This window comes from Armigeres subalbatus, chromosome 2 (assembly GCF_024139115.2).
Source record: "Armigeres subalbatus isolate Guangzhou_Male chromosome 2, GZ_Asu_2, whole genome shotgun sequence".
NCBI classification, from domain to species: domain Eukaryota; kingdom Metazoa; phylum Arthropoda; class Insecta; order Diptera; family Culicidae; genus Armigeres; species Armigeres subalbatus.
In genome coordinates, this window is record NC_085140.1 from 237,325,389 (window position 1) to 237,337,834 (window position 12,446).

The 12,446-nt window shown below is 37.9% G+C and overlaps 1 pseudogene; it reads left to right on the plus strand.

The window, feature by feature from the left end:
• LOC134211953 (ubiquitin-conjugating enzyme E2 R2-like) overlaps nt 1-12,446 on the plus strand; it is an 82,131-nt pseudogene that overhangs the window by 29,470 nt on the left and 40,215 nt on the right.

Genomic DNA, 12,446 nt, shown 5'->3' on the forward strand with positions numbered 1-12,446 from the left:
TTTCTCATAAACAGACTCGCGATTGTTATAAAAGTGGTCATTGGTCAGTTTGGCCACTTTGTTCAGAATCGCTAACGTATTCTTTTCAGAATCCTAAATAAATTCTGTTCAGAAAACCATTCGATGTTTTCCAGAATTGCATACAGATTCTGTTAGAACCTTCAACGGATTCTATTCAGAATATCAAACGGATTGGGATCAGAATTCCAAACAAGTTATGTTCCGAATCTCAAACAGATTCTTTACTGAATCCTAAACGGACTCTGTTCATAATTCTGAAAAAATTACGAAAGAATTCGTCTCCAAATACCGAAATTATGTTCAGAATTACGAGCGGATTCTCTTTAGAACTGGATTCTGTTTGAATTTTTGAATCCCGAACAAATTCGTTCCAGAATCTGAAATAGAGTCTGTTTAGAATTCCTGACGGATTTAGTTTAGAATCTCGAACGAATTCTGCGCATAATCCTGAGTGGATGCTTCTTAGAATCTCGAGCCGATGCTGATCAGGATCACAATAGGGTTTTTCTCAGAACTTCACCGTAATGTTTTACAAGTTATTGTTCACTAAGCCTCGAGCATAAAAACATAAGATCGAAATTACAGAATCGGTCAGCATATGATCAACTGAGCCGAAAGGTGCTATGGCGAAAAAACAATTTCTCGTGTCAAGTCCGCTACTGCAAAAAATGTACTATAGACCGGGGTGCTGCTGATTGATTCTTTTTTTTTCGCTCTCAAGTGAAGGGGTATTTTGAAAAGATTCCCAAGAGCCAAAAATATTTTGCAGTTACATAGTTGTCAAACATTTCCCGCTCTTAAGATTTATCTTTTTATGCTGCATGAGGGCGCACAAATGCGGGATAATTATATTTTATTTCTGAGACTGCTGTTGGTAGTGAGGACTAAATACGATATATCGTAAACCGTAACACACTACGTCAAAGTGATTACCGTGTTAAGGGAAAAAAATATGTATGTATGAATGACATCATTATTTTCCTTTTTTTTTTTCCTTGACTTTCACACTATTCTGTTTTTTCTTGAATAACTGAAACATCATAATTCTGCTCCTCAGATTCTCCAGTAAGTCCTGGTTAAAAGTTTACTTTTCCTCCGACTTCAAGACAGCATCACTAGTTAAAACTAGTAAACTATTTCTATGTTTGTACATTTAGATTACTCCGAAGCTACTGCAAGTAGCGAAGGGCTAGTAGGATATCGTAAGAGACAATATACGGAATATAAGGAAGAAATGACATAATGCTTCATTACTTATTCAAAACTACCATCGCTTGTAACTATGAAACAATCAGCATTTGGCTTTGATTTTACTCTAAACATTCTAACGAATACCGTAGTTCTACTTGCTTTAATATATGTTCTCGATGTCAAGCGTGAATAATAGCGAAGCCTGTTTCTATTTGCTCCTCTTTTGACTGGTGCCGCATCAAAATCAATGACTAGCATCGTCAAAATTCTTGGAATTCTATAATCCCATTGTATTATGTTATGTGGGCATCGATGAAACACAAGATATTCGGTGATACATCATTTACAGTTTTTTGCAAATAGAAGCCGGTTGCGACAGTATATAGATCTAAAAAAGAGCTTGTTTTTATCTGAATTTTAAATCTTACTTTTCTTTGTATCGATAAAATTTTCAAATCCAGTTGTCTAGTGATATTGAGATTGAACTGTTGTGAAAATGGAGAGCTCATCGAACAACAGCGAGTATATTTATGAAAAATTGTGAAGAAAGAGCCGTCGCACGACATGGTTGAGAGCAAAATTGAAATTGTCCCCTTTACAGGTTCGCTGGGGGCATTCTGGGCGTCACAAAAGTGGCCAAACTGACCAATGACCACTTTTATAACAATAGCGAGTATATTTATGAAAAATTGTGAAGAAAGAGCCGTCGCCCGACATGTTTCGGAGAAAAATCGAAATTGTCCCCTTTACAGGTTCCCTGAGGGCATTCCGGGTGTCACAAGAGTGTCCAAACTGACCATATACCACTTTTATACGAGCAGCGAGTATATTCATGGAAAAATCGTGAAAAAAGAGCCATCGAACGACATGTTTCGGAGCAAAATCGAAATTGTCCCCTTTACAGGTTCCTTGAGGGCATCCCGAGGGTCACAAGAGTGGCCAAACTGACCATATACCACTTTCATAAGAACAGTGAGCCTATTCATGGAAAATCGTGAAGAAAGAGCCGTCGCACGACATGTTTCGGAGCAAAATCGAAATTGTCTCCTTTACAGGTTCCCTGGTGACATTCCGGGCGTCACAAGAGTGGCCAAACTGACCATAGACCACTTTTATAACAACAGCGAGTATATTCATGAAAAATTATGAAGAAATAGCCGTCGCACGACATGTTTCGGAGCAAAATCGAAATTGCCCCCTTTACAGGTTCGCTGGGGGCATTCCGGGCGTCAGAATAGTGGCCAAACTGACAATAGACCACTTTTATAACAATAGCGAGTATATTCATGAAAAATCGTGAAGAAAGAGCCGTCGCACGACATGTTTAGGAGCAAAATCGCAATTGTCCCCTTTACAGGTTCCCTGGGGGCATTCCGGGCGTCACAACAGTGGCCAAACTGACCATAGACCACTTTTATAACAACAGCGAGTATATTCATGAAAAATTATGAAGAAATAGCCGTCGCACGACATGTTTCGGAGCAAAATCGAAATTGCCCTCTTTACAGGTTCCCTGAGGGCATTCCGGGTGTCAGAATAGTAGCCAAACTGACCATAGACCACTTTTATAACAATAGCGAGTATATTCATAAAAAATTGTGAAGAAAGAGACGTCGCACGACATGTTTCGGAACATAATCGAAATTGTCCCCTTTACAGGTTCCCTGGGGGCATCCCGAGGGTCACAAGAGTGGCCAAACTGATCAATGACCACTTTTATAACAATAGCGAGTATATTCATGAAAAATCGTGAAGAAAGAGCCGTCGCACGACATGTTTAGGAGCAAAATCGCAATTGTCCCCTTTACAGGTTCCCTGGGGGCATTCCGGGCGTCACAAGAGTGACCAAACTGACCATAGACCACTTTTATAGCAACAGCGAGTATATTCATGAAAAATTGTGAAGAAAGAGCCGTCGCACGACATGTTTCGGAGCAAAATCGAAATTGTCCCCTTTACAGGTTCCCTGGGGACATTTGGAAGCTTCCTGGGGATGTCCGTATGGAAGACTAACTTTCGGAAAAATCGCTATGAGACTCGTTATTAGTGTGGCAATATTGTTTTATACTGTTTGATATGGTTTCCATGGAGAAAAATTGAGTAACTGGCGAAATACCCCAAACACCAGTTTGCTGGTACCCCAAGGGAATCTGGAATAATTCCGGAACCATTTAGAAATTCCGAAAAACTCAATGTGCAGCCAAAACTAGAATAAAAATTGGACCTTGTGTCAAAATTTCATCAAGATTGAACGAAAAATAAAAAAGTTATGATTTTTTCAAAATCAAAAATCGCTTTCTCAAAGAGCTTGGCCTTTTGGGTGTTAATTAATAAAAGCATATGGTCCTTGGTCCGCCATGCGGCGTTGTTTAATCTTACAGGTATCACATGACCGTTGGACGGCGGCCATCTCCGGCTGATGCTTCTGATCCTATTGATGAGTTGCTTCGTGTCTTTGGCCTTCCAATCTCCTTTGAATAAAATGGAGCTCGGTATACTTACAATCCTGTATCTGTTTTCAAAACATTTTCACGTTCAAAACTGTCCACAGTGTACTTTTCCTACGATCTTTAATCGCTTGACTTCTTGATTAGGTGATTTCCATGTGGCCTTGTTGAAGTTCTTGCGGAGGAAGAAAGTGTTTCGGACTACCATTCTGCGGGATGCTGCAAAGTTTATGTATCGTTGGCCGTTGTCGTTCGATACGGTATGCAGACTATTCGGTCCGATGACCGGTCTATACATTTCCTCCCTTCCTACCTGAGCGTTCATGTCGCCGATGACGATATTGACGTCCCGCAGTGGGCATCCATCGTGTGTTTGCTCCAGCTGTGCGTAGAACGCTTCTTTCTGGACGTTGGGTCTCCCTTCGTGTGGGCAGTGGACGGTGAGGATGATATAGTTGATGAAACGGCCTTTTATCCTCAGCTTCTACATTCTTGCGTTGATTGGCCGCCACCTAATCACGCGGTTACGCATCTTGCCCAGCACTATGAAGCCAACTCCCAACTCGTTGGTGGTGTCACAGCTTTTGTAGAAGATAGCCGCTCGATGCACGCTTACCACACTTTCTGTCCTGTCCAGCAAATTTCCTGCAGCGCCGTGACGTCGAAGTAGCGGGGATGTAATTCATCTTAAATTATCCTGTTGCAACGTGCGAAACCTAGCAGTTTGTTCAGTTCCATGTTCCAAGCTTCCAATCGTGATCCTTTTTTCGCCGCCTGGGTCTTTGCCGATTATATCGAGTCGTATTATTACGTTCGTAATTTGTGACTTATTGGGCCTGTGCAAACCTCTTGTCTCGTCGAAGAATCGTCGTGTCAGGTCTGTTTAGCGTCCCACCTAACACCAGGACTTGGGCTTGTGCGCTTTGAGCGGCACACAGTCGCTTTGGTGGAGCCTGCTTTTTATAGAAGTTCAACTAACAACCCACTGTCAAACCTCACCACATCCTAGGTAGGCACCACAACTCGCAGTTGCCCTTGGGAGGAATCGTCTAAAAACAGAAAAAAAGAGATTTTCAGCGAAAACAAAAATTTGGGTCATAGAAGGTTATTAAGCTGAAATTTAGCACCTTCATCGAAAACTAACCAACGCCTCCCAAATAGGCGTAGTAGCAAACTCCTTCCTACATGACTGGTACCAAATATTTTTTTCGTGAAAAATTCCTACATTTGAGAACACCCGCGTTAGATGTCTTTCACCATGCTGACTTAAGGCGGTTAACTACATGCTACGTTAGCATCCGTATGCTGGCAGTGGCTGTGGGTAAGAAACCAGCTGCTGCTTGTTTGTACAATTCTCGATTTCTATCAACATTATACACCAGCTTTATTCGCTTACGTTAAATAATCGAAATCCGATAATTATTATTAGTGCTGTCCAAAGAGAGCTTGAAGTAGCTCGGAAATTTCTCCATGTCCTGCTCATGCCCATTTGTTGACAAAAAAGAACAAGCAGGATGGGAACAACATCGAGCTACTTCGAGCTGCTCATTGGACAGCACTATTGAGTTGCTTCATCGTTATCGTTGCAACTGATAACGTTAAACACAATCAGCTTTATCGGCGTTAATAATAAATATTAACGATTAACAACTCTGGTTCAGATGAATGGTATATTAAGTAACAAAAGGTATTAAAGAGTATTATTAAGATAAATATATTACAACTCAATAGCCAATTATAGTTATTAATTAACTCCTATAATATCTGACTGAAAAGGTTTTCAAAAAGAAAATGAGACCATAAGGATACAATAGTATTATTTTAAGTTATTTAGTTGAACTACATATTTGTATTTCGAAATTGCCCAGTAGTCAAGAGTATACCTGATCAAACATACGCGCGTGCCAATTTATGTATCTTATCAGCGTTGGCTTTGTGTTGATTAGGTGCATATCCGGCCAACGGAATACTTGAATTGCTGTAGCTTTGGACCACATATTAATGTGAACTTCAAAATAACTACAATCTAACTATATACAGTTTTACGTCTCAATTCCAAACGTAACAAAAGTGCGTTGGAAATTAGAATGTAAAACAGGTTGAATCTCAGACAAAATCACATCGTTCGCACAATCCTCTTTTGCTGTTTTTCCATTTTCAATGCCGAGCAAAAATATTTGTGACAAGGCTTTCCTTTCTTTGTTTTTATTTGATGCAAATCGGGCCAAAATCGTTCTCATCCTAGTTAGCGAATAACAGCTCGAAAGATTCTTTTGTTCCTGCTGATGATGTGCAATTTTTGTTTCTACTTTTTATTTCGCAGATACCGTATACCGACTCATCGCTGCTGTTCAAGCTCAGCTCGGCGGCAACAGCGTGACTGAGTGAAGAATCGCGAACCAAGGCGAGGCAGCGAGGAGGAGCAGGAACGCCCGATCCAGAGAAACATGTCTTCGCAGCCGTCCAGTTCCGCAGTTCGGGCTCTATCGTTGGAGTACAAAAGCCTCCAGGAAGAACCGGTCGAGGGTTTCCGAGTCAAATTGCTGAATGAGGACAATTTGTTCGAGTGGGAGGTTGCAATCTTCGGTCCACCAGACACCCTATACCAAGGCGGATATTTCAAGGTACTATTTCTATTCTCCACTAATTTAGCCAATGACTATTTTTTTTTTTCAATCGGTTCAATTTGGTTTTTGGCCAAACATAGATAGGTTTTCATTATGTGACATAGTTTTAAAATACCAATCAAACTATTATGTGTCGTTCGGTGAAAATTTTCTTCCTTGTTCCTTGAACTTCGAGTGCCGTCAAACATCGTGCATCACGAGATGATGCAGAAAAGTCGATTAGTGGCGCTTGGCAATGCAACAGAGAGGGTAATCAACCGCTATCTCGTAACTACTACATATTAGTCCTAAAAATAATCCCAGACAAATAGATATTACATTAGTGATTGGTTCATTCAGTTGTTTCAACTTCCGATTTGTATAATTGGTCAGCGTAGCGAGCCAATCGCACCATCAATTTCTGACTGCTGTTAGTTAATATGTATTGACAATTCAATGAGATATAGCTCTCCGTGCCTAGGTCGGCTTGCATTCACACTTGGTTGGGCACATTCAGACTGCTGTTGCTGTATGTTGGAACATGTTTGTCTATTACACACTCTCTCACTCTCACGTTCTGTTGGCAAACTTGTCTATTCAGCATTTGGAAGCGAAAATTGTACAGGACAGATAACCTTGTCGACGTTGCTGTAGCCATTCATGCTTCCTCTCCGGTCGTGAATCGCTGCTTTTTCTGTTGCGTGTTCAGCGGTGGTATATCATGTCGATAGAAGTTTTATAAGTCAATAGTAGGTACATCAATTTTGTCGATATTTATTTGCAATGATATACTGAATTTCTCGCTAGTCTTAAGACAGGAATTTATAATTTACACTTGTTTCCTTCGAACAATTGATCCATGAACTTTATGGTTTTGCACATGTTTTATGACTTCCTGAATACGATATATATACTGCAAACTGGACTTGCATAATTCCTATAATTTTTTATATGAATTTTCAGGCTGTTGTCACATATGTATGTCCCAGTCCACAAACGGCGCGAATTCCATTTCCGCGGATTCATTCAAATTTAGACGCTGTCACCAATTAAGTGTGCTTCCCATTTTTTATGTGCACGTATCATAATGAGTGACGATACAAGATAACAGAAATAGTCCGCTCACAAGTGCTGAAATATAAAAAAATACTTAGTACCGTCAACCGGGGGGAAGATGATCATTTTTAAGACAAAACATGCAATAACAATGTGTGTTTACATTTTAAATCGGAACAAATATTTTCAAAACATGTACTGCTATACGTTGCAATAATCAACAACTTTAGTTTTCTGAAATGCTTTCGCATTTATTAAAATAAATTAAATTATCACCCATTTTTTGAGTAATCTGGTTTGGGGTGAAGTTGATCAAGACAGCTCTACTAAAATCATTATGCAGTAGTAGTTAAAATACACTAGGTCAGAGGTTCCCAAACTTTTAGATATGCGACCCACGTATCAGAATCCCATATTGCTTGCGACCCACCAGGTAATTAAATGCATTGATTTTGTGAAATTAGATAAAAATGAGTTCGCGTAGGATTGGACAAATCATAATAAATTGCTTTTCATCCCATCATTGTATTTGTCAAAAAAATTTCATTTTTTTTAATTATATGTGGATTGGATTAAGATGGGATTTGAATTGAATTTGGGTTGGATTTGGATGGGATTTGAAATTTATTCAGATTGGATTTCGATTTGATTAGAATTGGATTTGAATTAGATTTGGATTGGATTTTAAATAGATTTCGATTTGATTTAAATTGGATTCGAATTGGATTAGGGTTGGTTTTGGATTGGATTCGGAGCTTAGATTTGGATTGTATAGGACTTCTTACTACTTGCCCAAATATCGTATAACAAAAAAAGGCCGTTGACCTCGTCAGGTTTGTTGTTCTTTAATCAACCAATCATTACTTAGACCCTAATTCAAAATATGGAATAGAGTTGTGGGACAAAATTATGAATTAAGATTTGTCTTTCGCAACCCACCACTGAACAGCCCACGATCCCCCTGGGGGTCGCGACCCACAGTTTGGGAACCTCTGCACTAGGTTATATGTTTGTATGAATGTTGAATTTACTACGTAAAGAAGTCTACTAAGACAATATTTGAAACGAAAATAGCGTCATTTATGACTGACTTTCTCTTCCACAAAATACATTTTCATGATTATAATCGAAAAACTAGGATTTCTACCTAGCGGTAACATTACTTAAACGGAGAATATTGTTGACTACCGTTTCATAAAAAAAATTGGCACTTTTGACTGACACATCAAATGATCATCTTCACCTCAATGATCATCTACCCCCCCCATTTGACGGTACCTATTATAGAAAGGCAAAACGTATTGCAAACTGATACATATTTTGATTTATTTGAGGATGGCTTTCAGTCTTCTTATGCTCAAAAACGGGTTTAACAATTTTATCCGACGTTTCGGTTACATATATTGTACCTTTATCAAGGACTCTGTGGACAATAATGGTTTATGTTGTATGTTGTGTATGTTCAGGATTACTTACTAACTTAAAGTCCCGTTTCATTGTTACATTGTCTTAGCATAGAACGTTTAGTCACAACTTTATGTAAAATTTTACTAACATCAGGAGCACAGAATGCTCCGTCACGAAAATTTTCGGGGAGAAATCGCTTTTCGGGAAAGAAAAACAGCCTGGAGAATGATAACAATTTTTCTCTCACTTGGATAACCGACAAACGTTGATTTGCTCTCTTGCTTTCATATACGAGTCTTCTCGTGGTATCATCAATGCAAATGGTAGTACAGGGTGTCTACTACCTGGAAAAACCTGGAGTTATCAGGGAAATCCTGACATAATCAGGGAAAATTCAATACACTGTCAATACTGTCTGATTGCTTACTTATTTGATTACTTATTGATTGATTTCAATTCGAACTTCGGAACTCATGAAAACGGTGTTTTTTTGACAATTCACTAACTTTCCCCGTCAAATGCATCAACTGTTTGTATATAATATAAACACAGCGGACAGCAAGACGAATTGATTAGTGAGAAATCCAAACAAATCGTTCAATCCGTTCGTGAGTTATATTGCCTTAAAGGAAATGTAAGCTCATTTTTATAAATAGAAAGAAGAAGAAGATGTAGTGAACGTTAATGAATCGTTGTTGAAATCTAGGAATTTATTCGGGAAATTAATTAGGGATTGCTTTGTAAATTCTTTTGAGTATTCCCTCGGAAATTCTTTAGGAATATATAAAAAATACTAAATTAGTTGGGATTTTTCACAGCAATTCCAGGAGGAACTTCCGAAGGAATTTCGGGATCAGTTTTCCAAGGAATTATTCAAAGAAATCACTAAAAGAGTGTCCATTAGAATTATTAGCAATTTTCTAAATTGTTTCTGGGGGAATTTCCAAGATAAAAATCGAAAAAGAATTCCTTTAATTAATTTTAAAAAAATTGTAGAGTGATTTGTGAAGGATTTTTGCTAAAGGAATTCTTGAAAGAATAGCCGAAGGATTCCCGAATGGATTATCTGAAGCAAAATATCTGAAGCATTATACGAAGGTTTTTCCAGTAAAGCAGTAATAGAATGCTAGTGGCGCTGAAACCATTGAAATTATTCTGCCAAAATATGCTTCAATAAGCTTAATAGCCTATTCAGATTACGATTAGATTATTTATCGTAATGAATATAGTGTTGAAGCGGAGAAATTAAATTTAGGGTAAGACGGTATAATGCGCCCCACCTGGCCAAAACGCCCCCCTTTGATTTCTAGAAAACTACAACTACTTAAGGGTCAAAATCATTTGGTACCTATAAGTATTTGTAAACCCATCATACTATGTGAATATGGAAGTATTTTTGTATTACACAATGAAAATAATAGCAAAATACAAAAAGTTACAGTTTTGATGTAACTTTTCATGTTTGTTTGCTCAACATTTTTGAGCGACTCTAGCATACTGTCTGCAAAACTTGCACTGGAACACTCAGTTGGGCAACAAAATAACTTTTCTCAGTGGTTAATATGATATAAAATTACTTCCATCTTCAAAAATGTAACGATTTTCGAAAACATGTTTCACTGGCCAAAACGCCCCAGTGTAGGCAGGACGATATGCCCTTACCAACTGCACACAAGCGCAGCGAGCCTGCAGCAGTTGCTTCCAAATTGTATGGAAAATATTGAAATGTAATTCACACTTGCTTAAATGGACCTATGTTGGTTTTTTAATGTCAAGCGCATGAGGATTTGTAACCTTTTTATTATAGGATTGATAAAATACTAATGAAGGGCTATGGAACGTCTTTGGTTAAGGTTGGGCGTATTGCCCAGGCATTTTTTGAAATTCATTTTTTCACGACTTTTCAAAAAAGCTTTATTACGTGTTATCTGTAATAGTTTTATATGACTACTCATGGGCAATGCATTTGCGACTTCCTGGACTACCAAATAAAACAAAGTTTGCATAAATTGCGTTGAAAACTAAAAAAGTAATCAAGGACTTGCCTTAGGGGGGGCATATTATACCGTCTTACCCTAATGTTTGGGGATGGCATCAAGTTGTTGTTTATCATGATATTTAAATGGCGTAATCTAAATAGGCTATAACTTGGCCGTTTTACACTTATAGTACCGGTACCTTGGCTGCTAGGTCCAAGCAAACTAGATGTTGGTCAAAACTAGAACAAACTAGATGTTGCTCAAGCGAACAGGTATAAGGACGATAGGCATGAGTACGTTAGGGATAAAGGATGTTAAGCATAAAATGCCCCAAAAACAGTCCGCGACATAAAGAAGGTATTTGCCTAACGTCATGGACCCAGCAATCTCATATTTTTGCATCAACACATTTCCTGGAGGAGTTTTTGTAAGAAGTTCTGAAGGATTTCCTGAAGAAATTCCCAAACATAATTCCGCAACATTTCCCTAAGAAGTTTTCTTAAGTTTCTTTAAAAAAAAGTTTCCAAAGAAATTCATAAAAAATAATTCAGTAGAATATCTGAAGAAATCTGCAAAGTATTTTATAAAGGTATTTCCGAAGGATTTTCACAAGACATTTTCGAGTAAAGAAAGTTTTAGCAAAGAAATTTTCAAATTAAATCCTGGAGTAACTTCTGAAACAATTCTTAAAATCCGGGAGATTTCCCGATGGAATCTATGGAGAGATTTTCAAAGGAATACCTGGAGGAATTTCCTATGTGATTCCTGAAGGAATTTTGATTGAATGGCTGAAGCAATTTCTGGGTGAACTTGCGATGGAATTCCTGGAGGAATTTCTTAAGTAATTTACAACATTGTTTTTGTAAAGCCACCAAAATATTCTTTAAAATAATATTTTTCGCAGTAAGGTACACTGGGGGAAGTGGAAAAGGAAAAATTGATAGTGCATGTTCGAATTAGTGTTAAACCAATTTAAATCATCCAAATGCATTCAATCAAAATGGGCTATCAAAAACACTCAATGTTGCACCAACTGTGTGGTAATTCACACCATTTTTGTTGCTTGAAATTGATGGAAAAAGATTTAAAAATTAGGAGTTGTTTTTCCATTTAACCCAGTAGGATGGGGTAAGTGGAAAACCCATGCAGGGTGTCTACTACCTGGAAAAACCTGGAAAACCTGGAATTATCAGGGAATTTCTCCCCACCTGGAAAAAACCTGGAATTATCAGGGAATTCCTGACATAATCAGGGAAATTTAAATACCCGGTGATCATGAGTAAAATTCTCAAAAGATGAAAAAAAGTGAACATTAATGGATCGTTGTTCCGCAAAAAACGTTTTGTATCTTCAAAAGAATTTCTTGAGAATTTCCGAAGCTATTCTTGGTAAAATCTAGGAATTTATTCGGGAAATCAATTAGAGATTGCTTTGTAAATTCTTCTGAGTATTCCCTCGGAAATTCTTTAGGCACACACTTAACTCATTTCACAGTATTCAGTAAATTTTACCGAAATCTCAACAGCAGAACTGTTCGGTAATTATTTTACAGATTTTTTGTATTTTTTTCCATTGTTCAACTGTCAAAATCACCGAAAATCAGTAAAATTATTTCCCGAACAGTTCTGCTGTTGAGATTTCGGTAAAATTTTCGAATTCGGCTATTTTTTTAAGTGTGGATATATTGAAAAATACTAAATTAGTTAGGATTTTTCAATGCAATTCTTGGAGGAATTGTG